We start from the raw sequence: 13,376 nt of genomic DNA on the forward strand, positions 1-13,376 counted from the left end.
CTGGCCTAGAGTTCTGAAATTGGGCTCAGAAGTAGAAAAGGTTAACAGGTCTCTGTGTATGGATTTTGAAGTGGATCAGTCAATCTGTTGATATTTAATGATTTTTTTGCATTAAAAAAAAGCACTTTCCCAAAAAAAGTCCTAAATGGCCTGTTTCATGGTAGAATTTTTTAAAAAAACTTCTGGAACTGAAGCCCCCCCCCCCCCAACTGCTGCCGACACCACCTTGCTTGGACCATCATTCCACCCCCATGTGAAACATTCTGCTCTTTTCCATCATAAAACAGTGCCACATGACACACACACCCTTTGCCCAACCCTTTACATTTCCAGAATGACTGGGCTTAGAATTCTGAAATTGGGCATCAGTCAATCCTGTGATTTTTAATGAATTTTTCCTATTACAGTAAAGCTGCCAGAAAGAGTTATCTCTATCCGTAGTGTACCCAGTAACAGTGGAACTTGGAACTGTTGCATTTGAACAAACAACAATTTTTAAAATATAAATGCACTATGCTCAAGTTGTTTTGTGGTCCAAAAGGTCTGTACGAGAACTTTGGCAGCTGTTCAATGATGGTAACTAGAATTACAGGTGTTCATCTCCAAACTGGCTGTTCTTGCAAGGCAGGCCACTAATATTTGCATTCTTCACCAATACTGAGACTTACCCAAGGAATCAGGGGAAGGAGGTGGAACTTTCTCATGTCTTCAAGTCCTGCTCTCTAAACATTGAGAAAGTCCTGGCTCTCGCAAGCGAATCAGGAAAGAGAGAGAACCATCAGGTCCTTACTATGTTGTTAGTTAAATTACATGGAAGCATTATGCGGAAGCATCTGTTAGGAATGAATTGGATTTGACCACCAGGTCTGTGGATTTTACGGGTTCAACACTGGCTAATTTCTGCATGCACCCTTCACAACTGACATGGTCCATGTGTACTTTGTGCTAGGGATGTGCACGAATGGTCTTCAGCACCGGCAGGGGTAGTACTTTAAGGGCGGGGGAGCATGTACTCACCACCACCCCGCCCCGTTCCCCCCGTCGGCCGGAAGTGGCCAGAAATTGCGAGCGCGCGTGCGCCTTTCATGCGTGCGCGCATGCGCCCGTCTGCTGTTGCGCACGCACGCATGACGGCGGGGGAAACACGGCGGGGGGGTGACTACACCCCCCGCCCTTAAAGTATTTCCCCCGCCGGTGCCGAAACACTGAAAACCGCCTCAGCGCCGAAACGTTTTGGAGGCCTTTATAATGGCCTCCGAAACGTTTCGGGCACATGCCTACTTTGTGCTCTCTTCATCCAAATCAGGCAAAACAATGCACAGGATGTTACATCAAGTTCCAGGTGGGAAAAGACAGTAACAGAATGGAGAAAACTCTATGTCAGGGGTTCCCAACCTGTGGTACTCCAGATGTTGCTGAACTACAACTCCCATCATCCCCAGCCACAATAAATCATAGCTGGGGATGATGGGAGTTGTAATTCAGCAACATCTGGAGTGCCACAAGTTGGGAACCCCTGCTGTGTAATGCTAAATGCACCAGTGTGTATTTACAGCCAGGCTTGAGTTTACTTGTAAGTAGCTGCCATACAGGGACATAATTTAGAATAGAACTAAAGAGTGGAGTGAGGAGTAATTTAATCCTTTATCTCTGTTCTGCTTTCCTCTGCATTCCCCCCCCCCCCTTTAGCAGCTTTTTAAACCCAAAAGTGCTATTTGCAACAAATGCATTGGGGGGGACGGGGTTAAATAGCCACAAGGGGACATTTTTCAGCAGGGAAACAAAAGCAAAAGGTTATATACCTCCTACCTCCATGCTGTGGGACAGATCTGAATCACAGTCCTGAGCAGCTGTTGCTCATGAATAAACACAAGCCTGTAACTACACACTTGCACTTTTAATGTCATATGTAGTTTGGCCCTAACTGGGTAAGAAAACTGGGTCAAGGCTTTGATTGGAGAGTGCAGCCTCATTCGCACATAATACGGCACCAAGGGTCCAATGGACATGCGGTTCAATCCCCGCCCCCGCCGCCCGCCATGCATTCAGACAAAATGGACAGGAGGCAAACAGCAGTCAGGGAGAATGCAGAGAGAGAAGGGGGAACTGGCTGTGTGAGCTTCCTTCTTGCATGAAGGACAAGCCTGGCAACCAATCACTGCCAGAGGGCGGAAGGAGCTTCCTTCCTCAACTCCAGTTTCAGCTAGCCCAGCCTGCAGTTCTGCATTTCAGACATACAGCAGGCAGCTGAAAACCTCGGGTACGAGCAGTGAAACTCACTACAACCCAAGGTTTCAAATTGGAGTTTGGCAAGGAAAGCCTCGGATCACTTTTCGTATAGGACCAGTTCAGGTTTGGCAGCCTCTTGCTCCTTCAGCTCCGGTTTCCCATTATGTGAGAATGAGGCCTGCTTGTAACTTGGGAAACTTGGTTTTTGGTGCGATACATATATAGCATTTCATCACATCTGCTCTAAAAGTCAATTTCCTTTTATTTAAGTTTGGATTATTAGACATAATGACATGCCATCATAATAACATCATAAGCTTACAGAATAAGAATAATGGCTGACATCCAGGATATTGTTGCACTCGCACAACAAAGGAAGTTGCACACAGAAGTCTTTGGAGCTACACAAAGTTGCAGAGCTCCATGATGCTGCACAACCACTACTAGGGAGAGGGCCTTTTGAGGACGCTCACCTGGAATTTTTTTAAATGCCTGATGAAGACATTTTTAAATTTCACCTGGCCTTTTAAAAAGGGGTTTTAAAATGTTTTAAAAACATTTTTGTATTTTATTGCAATTTTAAATGTGTTTTCATTGTATGTTTTATTCAATTGTTTTATTGCTTACTTTGTGAGCCCCCCAGAGAACAGTTGTTATGGAGCAGCCAACACATCATCATCATCATCATCAGTATTAATTTTAGGATAACCATGTATTAAATATGAATACAACTAATATTTATATACTGCTTTTCAACAAAAGTTCCCAAAGCGGTTTACATAGATATAAACAAAGAAACAAAATGGCTCCCTGTCCGCAAAGGGCTCATAATCTTAAAAAGAAACACAAGACAGACACCAGCAACTGCCACTGGAGGGATGTTGTGCTGGGGATGGACAGGGCCAGTTGCTCTCCCTCTGCTAAATAAAGAGAATCACCACTTTAAAAAGGTGCCTCTTTGCTCAGTTAGTATTATTATTAATATTATTATTAGTATTTATTCCAAGATTGTGCAGTGCATTGTGTAAGGCATTGTGCAATGTGTCAACATCTTCTACCAGCATAAGAACTAGTCTGGAATACACATTCCTTTGTTTGCACAACATACTGATGCTAGCACAACAGCATTATGCTAGTGCATCACTAGTATGGATGTAGACTAATAATAATAAGTGCATAGGAAGCTGCCTGATACTGAGTCAGACCATTGGTCCATAATACATGATCCTGTCTGTCAATCATAACATTAATAGCACTTATCATGTGTGATGGGAAAGGTACCCCTCCCCCTTCTAAATGTTTCTGGTCACTCATGACATCTTTGACTAAACGGGGGAAAGTGATGGATTCCTAAGCAATTAATAGGTGAGGTTAAAATTAAGAATTAGACCAAACAAGAAGCCTAAGGAAGGACATGAACTATGGCACTACAGTATGTGTCTGTTTCTTATCATCCTTTTCTACATGTCCTGAGCTAAAAGAGCTTTGTCCATTCTATATAGACATTTTCACAGGCCTTTATGTGCCCCCTGCTGGTCCTCCAGGTACTACAACCAAGAAGCATTTGTTCTTGTCATTAGAACAAGGGTACACAACTCAAGCGTCCCCATGGGCCAGAACCAATCATGACTCGGTGCGTGGGGGCCAAGGTCAATTTTCAATGCATTAATTATTACATTAAAATTAATTAATTAAAATATTTATACCTCGCTCCTCTAGTACACGACTGTTTGGGGCAGCATACAACATTTAAATAGATATGACCTAAAATAAAACTAATGAAAAAAACACTGAGGGAGGGAGCATGGCAAAGCTCTTCAGGGAGGGTGTTCCAAAGCCGAGGGGCTACAACTGAAAAGGCCCTGCTTCTAGTCCCCACCAACTGGATCTCTGTTAGTGGCGGGGCCATGAGCAAGGCTTGAGATGATGAGCAAGAGGCCCTGGCAGGTTCATATGGGTGAATGTGGTATGACAGGCCCCAAGCTGTGTAGAGCTTTAAAGGTCAATACCAGGAACTTGAATCTAGCCTGGAAGCTGACTGGTAACCAATGGATCTGCCACAGGATGGATGTGACACCCATGAGGTGACTTGCGCCCATGAGCATCCTTGCAGCAGCATTCTGGACTAGCTGAAGCTTCTAAACCGTCTTCAAGGGCAGCCCCATGTAGAGCGCATTGCAGTAGTTCAATCTGGATGTTACCAAAGCATGAGTGACTGAAATCAGGTCTGACTTATCCAAGTAGGGTCGCAGCTGACATATCAGACATAGCTGAAGAAAGGCACTTCTACACACCACCACTACCTGTGCCTTCAAGGACAGTGTTGGGTCCAGAAGCACTCCCAAGCTGCAGAATTTGTCTTTCAGAGGGAGAGTGACCCCCTTCAAGACCAGATTTACCTCATTACTCAGATGATCCGTTTTACCAACCCAGAGTACTTCCATCTTTTCTGGATTGAGTTTCAGCTTGTTCGTCCCCATCCAGTCCAGAACAGTGTCAAAGCCCAAGAACAGCCTCCAAACATATATTTGTAATATATTGTTTAAAATATTAATGAAAGCAAGGTGGCAAAGAGCTGGAGTTAGAAGGAAAGGACAGGGAGAAGACGGGTGGTGTCAGTGGGCTTCGGCCCAGGGACGGGGTACACTCGGTCTCAAGTGGCCAACTGTATTGAACCGTTGCTGTTCATCAGCAGGTCAGTCCAAGAGCTATTCATGGCTCCTGACATTGCTACAGGATGTTCCTTCCTCCACCCAAAGTAACTGTGGGCCAGATCTGGCCCCCGGGCCTTATGTTGTGCAGTCCTGTGTTAGAATGACTCCTCTCATTAAAATTAGATTACAGTGAGGGGAAAATGTATTTGATCCCCTGCTGATTTTGTCCGTTTGCCCTCTGACACAGAAATGACCAGGCTATAATTGGAATGGTAGGTTTATTGTAGCTGTGAGAGACAGAATAACAACAAACAAACCCTCAAAAGCCCAGTGCCCAAAAGTCAGCGATGGATTTGCCTTGTAGTGAGGGAAATAAGTATTCGATCCCTTCACAAAAGATGTCTTAGTACTTGGTGGCAAAACCCTTGTTGGCAATCACAGAGGTCAGACGTTTCTTGTAGTTGGCCACCAGGTTTGCACACAACCCAGGAGGGATGTTGTCCCACTCCTCTTTGCAGATCCTCTCCAAGTCAGAAAAGTTTCGAGGCTGATGTTTGGCAACCCGAACCTTCAGCTCCCTCCACAGATTTTCTATGGGATTAAGGTCTGGAGACTGGCTGGGCCACTCCAGGACCTTCATGTGCTTCTTCTTGAGCCACTCCTTTGTTGCCTTGGCTGTGTGTTTTGGGTGATTGTCATGCTGGAATACCCATCCACGACCCATTCTCAATGCCCTGGCTGAGGGAAGGAGGTGCTCACCCAAGATCTGACGGTACATGGTCCCGTCCATCGTCCCTTCGATGCGGTGAAGGTGTCCTGTCCCCTTAGCAGAAAAACACCCCCAAAGCATCATGTGTCCACCTCCATGTTTGACGGTGGGGATGGTGTTCTTGGGCTCATAGGCAGCATTCCTCCTCCTCCACACACGGCGAGTTGAGTTGATGCCAAAGAGCTCGATTTTGGTCTCATCTGACCACAACACTTTCACCCAGTTCTCCTCTGGATCATTCAGATGTGCATTGGCAAACTGCAGACGGGCCTGTACATGTGCTGCCTTGAGCAGGGGGACCTTGCGGGCACTGCAAGATTTCAGTCCTTCACGGCGTAGTGTGTTACCAATTGTTTTCTTGGTGACTATGGTTCCAGCTGCCCTGAGATCATTGACAAGTTCCCCCCGTGTAGTTCTGGGCTGCTTTGTCACCGTTGTCATGATCATTGCAACTCCACGAGGTGAGATCTTGCATGGAGCCCCAGACCGAGGGAGATTGACAGTTATTTTGTGTTTCTTCCATTTGCGAGTTATCATGCCAACTGTTGTCACCTTCTCACCAAGCTGCTTGGTGATAGTCTTGTAGCCCAGTCCAGCCTTGTGCAGGTCTACAACCTTGTCCCTGACATCCTTTGACAGCTCTTTGGTCTTGGGCATGGTGGTGAGTTTGGAAGCTGAGTGATTGCTTGCTTCTATGGACAGGTGTCTTTTATACAGGTACTGTAACAAGCTGGGATTAGGAGCACTCCCTTACAGAGGGTGTTCCTCATCTCAGCTCGTTACCTGCATATAGTGAAAAGACACCTGGGAGCCTGAAATCTTGCTGGTTGATAGGGGATCGAATACTTATTTCCCTCACTACAAGGCAAATCCATCGCTGACTTTTGGGCACTGGGCTTTTGAGGGTTTGTTTGTTGTTATTCTGTCTCTCACAGCTACAATAAACCTACCATTCCAATTATGGCTTGGTCATTTCTGTGTCAGAGGGCAAACGGACAAAATCAGCAGGGGATCAAATACTCATTTCCCTCAGTGTATATACTGAAGATACAATTGTTACAGAAATAACCAAAAGAAACATTCTGTTGGTTCATATTGCCAACAATACTTTACATCTCAACACTTAATAAACGTCTTCTGAAGGGCTGTCAGGTAGAAGTAGCAGACTTGTTCTCTGTTGGTCCTGAGGGCAGGATTAGAACAAATGGGTTGAAATCATAAAGAAAAGATTTGGACTGGACATTATGAGGAATTTTCTAATCATAAGATCTATTCCACAGTGGAATAGTCTGTCTTTTGCAATGATGGACTCCCCTTTGCTGAGGGTTTTTGAACAGAGTCTAGATAACCATCTGTCAGAGACTGGATGTCCATATGTCAGGGATGTTGAAGAAGATTCCTGCAATTAGCAGCTAAAAGAGTTGCAAGGTCCCTTCTATTAAACGATTCTATGACTCTGTGATTTATCACATGGACTTGTGGACTTTCTCCACTGAAAAACGTTGCGTTTGAGGTCAGGCTCTCAACTGAAGAAAGAATCTGTAGCAGATTAAGTATCCATCTTTTCACTAGTGAATTGATTGTTTAGTGAATGGGTAGCATCCACTGCCTTGGCAGGGTGGTATGCTATCAAGAGTAGCTCCTTCCATGAGCAGAAAGAGATTTCTGCCTGTGCAAGAAGCCCTTGAATGAGCAGCACAACTCTACTGCCCTCAAGGAAGTAGCAATCATTACGTACAGAAAAGGACCTAGGTAATTTTGGAGCCTGGCCCTAAAGGCCTTTGGAGCCTCCCTCCCTCCACTGCAAGTTAAACATCATTTTTTAACACATAGGTTCTTGAGGGCAAAACCCACATCACCCAGGAGAGACTAAAGAGGATTTGGGGGTCCCTAGGGGATGTGGAGGCCCTGGACATTGGCCCCAAGTCCAGGGGTAAGAGCGTCTCTGATTACATACACTGCTTCACCAAAGTTCCGAGTGCCAGCCTGTGTAATCAAAACTGCACATTCAAAGCACCACATTAAAAAGGCTAAGGCTGTTGGCAATCAAATAATGAGGCTGTTCTCATGCGCAGCCTAACCCAGTCTAGGGAAGCCAAGCCTGGTTAGACTGCATGTGAGAATTGTCAGGACTGGGCCTGATCCCAGCAGGGCAGTGTCACCTAGCCCAGCTGTTAGCCGAGATTAAGGGAGTGAGCTGCTACCAGCCCAGCCACACACAGAGACAGATGCCTAGAGTGCCCGTCTCCTGGGGGAATCCCACAATGCATAGCTTACGTTGTGCGATGCATTGTGGGATCCCCACTGGCCAGGACATGGAGCTACGCACTGCACCATACAGCACTTCTTGTTTGGGAGTGTAGTCCACACTCCCAGAAACAAGCCATCGCTCATCTGGGGGAAGGTGAGTTTAACCATCCTACCCCCCACCTCCCCACTGCTCCACCCATCTGGTGTGAACAACCTCAATGTTTTATCTGATTAATCATCAGTTTTGACTGTCCAATGCAGCCATTCAGATAAATGTGCATGTGACCAAAACCTCAGTAAAATGTTATTTTTGAGATATTGAAAGAAGTGTGAGAGAATTTACAAGCAAAAGCTTACCTACCCTTATTTAATATTGTCTTATTCGTATTATTAGAATAATGCACAAGAACCAAAACAGCCTCAGAAACTGATCACATGGCCCAGGGGCGTAACTATAACAGGGCAAGTGGAGACAGTTGTCTGGGGGCCCACTGCCTTGGGCGGGCCCCCAGAGGCAAGTCACATGACTGACTCCCCCAGCTGCGCACCCGCCCGGGCTTCCTTCAGTTGTATTCATCCTCCAAAACTGATGTGAGTGTTAAGACCTGGAGCTACCAGAACAGCATGTCTTTCTCTAGTACCATTAAATAACTTGCATCGTCCACAATTTACAAAACCTTTTAAAAAATAATTTAGGATGATGTTCTATTGTGGCACATAAGTGTGTGTGTGTGTGTGTGTGTGTGTGTGTGTGTGTGTGTGTGTATACACACACACACACAATGCATTTTGTTACCACTATTCAGCCTCATTTAAGATTTCTTTATTTCATGAGCTGAGCTTCAATGAGGGGGGGCATTTTAAAATCTTGTCTCTGAACCCACTCCAACCTTGCTACGCCCCTGATATGGCCTTAGCATCAGCTCCATTCACTAAAATTGTCGCTGGCTGAATAATCAACTAAAACTGTTATTGATTGTGCACTGATTCAAGCTTTCAGCCTAAATTTGAGTTAATTTCATATGAAAGCTTTGCCTGTGATATTTTATCTATGATGGCTTGTTTCATACATGCAAATCAACACTTGATGTTGTTGCAGCTGTCAAGTAATGAATGTGCATGTATAAACTTACCGTTATAGTGTCTGTAGATTATCCTTCAAAACTCCAAGTTTAAGCAGCACTATTATTTTTAACAGAATTACCAACTTGAAAGTATTGACTCAGTGCATGTCAGCTATGATAAAGGCAAATTCCATGTTAGGGATCATTGGGAAGGGAATTGGAAATAAAAATGCTAATAGTATAGTGATTGATTGATTGATTACCGTCAAGTTGGTGTCAACTCTTAGCAACCACATAGATAGATTCTCTCCAGGATGATCTGTCTTCAACTTGGCCTTTTAGGTCTCTCAGTGGTGCATATTATAATATGCTTATACAAATCTATTGTGCGGCCACATTTGGAGTACTGTGTACAGATCTGGTCACTGTATCTTAGGAAGGATATTGTAGAACTGGAAAAGGTGCAGAAGAGGGCAACTGAGATTATCCAGAGCAACTGGATCACCTTTCTAGTGAGGCAAAGCTACAGCATCTGGGGCTTTTTGGTTTGGAAAAGAGGGGACTATGGGGAGACATGAGAGGTGTATAAAATTATGCATTGAGTAGACAGAGTGAAATTTTCCCCCTTCTCTCATAGCACGAGAACCAACTCTAGAACCATGAAACTGAAGCCCAGGAAATTCAGGAAGTACTTTTTCACACAGTGTGTAATTAATCTATGGAATTCTATGCCACGGGATGTGGTGATGGCTACTAGCTTGGATGGCTTTAAAGGGGGTTTAGACAAATTCATGGAGGACTGGTCTATCAATGTCTACTAGTCTGGTGGCTATAGGCCATCTCCAGCCTCAAAGGCAAGATGCGTCTAAATGCCAGTTGCAGGGGAGCGACAGCAAGGGAGAGGGCATGCACTCAGCTCTTGCCTGTGGGCTTCACCAGGGCCATCTGTCAAGAGCTCATGCACTTAATCAACACTCCACCCCCGCCAGCTGCCATAGATTCAATCTGGCTCCTGCTGCCTCCTCGCAAGTTGATTACTCCTCCGTGATCCCCTCACCTGTTGCTGACGTTTTTTCCGTCTGCGTCCTTGAGGAGATAGTGGCCGTTCAAACTCTGGCTCAGCTCCTGACCCTTTTCTTCAAAGGTCACCCAGCCCTAATGGCCTCTCCTGCACCAAACACTCACCCTGGCCTGTATCAATTATATCCCCATTCACATCACCGGTCTGGTCCTTCTCAGGTGCCTCCCCACCTTCTAGGTGGAGCAAGAGGGACAGATTGAAGAGAGGCTTATGTGGGGAGGAGAAGCAACAGGATCAAGCTGTGGTTTGATATTCTTGCCTGTTATTATTTATTTATTTATTTATTTATTTTTATTTCACAAACAAAAATGAAAAACACAAAGAATTTCAGTGCACAATTGTACATGTTCTGCTGAATCATGTCCATTTTTCTTCATGGTATTCCTGCTTTCATGGCAAAAGCAAAGCAATACACTTGTATGCTTTACAAAGTATTTTACTGTCAGTTTAAAGATAGGAGCAACTATCACATCTGGGTTTCTGTCCAATATATTCAACTAGTAGGTGCAGCCTGTTGTTGATTGGGCAAAGTCATTTTATTTGTTTGTTTGTTTTTAAAAAATCATTTGCTTAGATTGCACAGATAGAGGATATAGGATTTTTTTAAAATTAGTGTGTTTGCAAAAAGGAAGTAAAAGAACAATTTGGAATTTGTAGGATTCAACTTCAAATGTTTTTCATTTTATTGAATAATGACTATATATGGTAAATGTGAATTTAAGAAAGATCTGCTTCTTTGGGGCATGCTGTGGTTTTGGAATTACTGATCTGTTTGGAATTACTGATCTGATTCTCAACAGTTCATCTGTTGAGAACAATGACAGTTAAAACCTGCTAGTTATCTTGAGGATTTCTTCTAAAAAAAATACAAGCAAAATGTTATTTATACCTCCCCGCCCCATTATATTCTGGTGTAAAAGTGTAAATAGTAGTGCATTCAGCTAATTTCAGTGGCAGGATTGTTCATGCAAAATTTGGTATCTGTAGGTCATTAGGAAGTATGACTGCATTTTCCACAAGTTATCCAACATATAATGGATTGTATAACTATATACTACACTCAGTGGTCACTGTCCAACTTTGAGTTAAGTGTTAGGAATCCAAGTGTCTTCCTTCAAATAAGATTTTTATTGCAAGGGAATTTGGAATGCAACTGTGTTAAATTGTATATGTTTGTGTCTGTGTTTTACATATTATGCATATTAGATTGAAATGTTAAGGGGGCCCTGCACATGCTGATTCACCCCCAGCCCCACGCCTCCCTAGGGACATCCCTGGGCTTCACAGAGGCATCTGGTGGGGCACTGTGTGAAGCAGGATGCTGGACTAGGTAGGCCTTGGACCTGATCTTATGTTCTTATGTCTGTCCCACAGTGACCAAGCAGATACCTTCAGAGACCCCAGAAGCAAGGCGTGAAAACAAGATCCATCTCTTGAAGCTTTCCCCTGAGAATTTGGTATTTAATTGTATACTGCCTCTGAACATGGAGGTTCCATTTAGCTATACTGGCTAAGAACCACGGAGAGGACTGTATGAATGGGTCTTAAAGGCCCAGTAGCTTGCTTCCTATAGAGGCCAAATAAATGTCTCCAGTTGGGAGTCCACAAGCAGAAATTACACTATAATGTAGTTCGTTTAGAACTGTATGAAGTGAGGCAGGTGATGAATGGGGAAAGGTCTTTCCTTTCTACTTCTTGGGAAAACAATTGCCCTTGCCATAACCTACAGGATGCTGTCCACACCCAGGCTTACCTGGCACACATTTTCCCTGCCTTTATTCTTTTGGGGAGAGGTGCTGTCCTTTCAGGGCAGTGGCGTGACTCCACAGCACTACCCCCTCACCAGGGCCCCACATCTCTGCACTGGGCCTCATGGGGAACCCACACCCCCAGTCTTCCTGGACCCCACACGCTTCTAGGGACAGCCCTGTGAGGTGGAGAGGTTCTTCTGTGCCTACTAAGGAGTGTGCATGATCACATTTCTACAGCTGCTCCCATCATTCCCAACCAGAGTAGCAGTAGGAGTGTGCCCATGCACTCCATAGTAGCCATGGAGCCTCTCCACTTTGAAAGCAGCACCAGCAGGATTTAAAGGGGCCTGGAAGCAGCGAATGACAGTTACTGCTGAAGCACTTTACATTACTGCTACTACGAATATGAATATTTATATACTGCTCTTCAACAAAATTCTCAAAGCGGTTTACAAAGAAAAATAACTAATACATAAATAAGATGGCCCCTGTCCCCAAAGGGCTTACAATCTAAAAATAAACATAGACACCAGCAACAGCCACTGGAGGGATGCTGTGCTGGGGCTGGATAGGTCCAATTGCTCTCCCCCTGCTAAGTATAAGAGAATCACCACTTTAAAAGGTGTCTCTTTGCTCAGTTAGCTCAGTTGAAGCCCCTATTTGCTTTATAAACACAAAGCCTCCACGAACACATAAATACCTAGGCAAATGGAGAGGAGAGCTGGTCTTGTGGTAGCAAGCATGACTTGTCCCCATAGCTAAGCAGGGTCTGCCCTGGTCGCATCTGAATGGGAGACTTGATGTGTGAGCACTGCAAGATATTCCCCTCAGGGGATGGAGCCGCTCTGGGAAGAGCAGAAGGTTTCACGTTCCCTCCCTGGCTTCTCCAAGATAGGGCTGAGAGAGATTCCTGCCTGCAACCTTGAAGAAGCCACTGCCAGTCTGTGAAGACAATACTGAGCTAGATAGATCAATGGTCTGACTCAGTATATGGCAGTTTCCTATGTTCCTAACTCATAGAAATTCAATTATAATGCAGTCTCTCATTATCAGCATTTGGATTGCTCAGTTGCTCAGTTAGAAAAAATGAATAATCATGCTTTTACTCACGACAGCATTGCAAGGCTAATGCACCTAATGTTTGCATAGCCTTTTGAAACAGATCACATTATACATAGAACTAAATTATATTATTCATCTAATAGCAGAGAATGAATGGCTACAACACATTGAGCAACACAGACATAATGAAAGAGTGTAATGGTAGTTTAATAGGCTAATATGAAATCAGAATATAAAGGGGCCAAGTGAATTTCAGAAACTGCAGGATAATCTATGCAGGTACACAGGGAACAAAAGGACACCAGCTAGCCATGCCTCCTGGCACCAATGCATTTTGTAGCCACACGAACCTCAGGATTCCCAGCTTCAGCATTTGTCTGAAGACAACAGTTCTCTCCATGATTTGTTAAGAAGCAAAATCATTTTCTTTTTAAAAGAGAGAGATAGAGAAAGTGTACATTCCAGAGACATAATATGGAATATGAAAGATGTCAGCTAGCCATATTGCTAATCGGC

The sequence above is a fragment of the Hemicordylus capensis genome, chromosome 5 (assembly GCF_027244095.1).
Source record: "Hemicordylus capensis ecotype Gifberg chromosome 5, rHemCap1.1.pri, whole genome shotgun sequence".
Lineage (NCBI taxonomy): Eukaryota > Metazoa > Chordata > Lepidosauria > Squamata > Cordylidae > Hemicordylus > Hemicordylus capensis.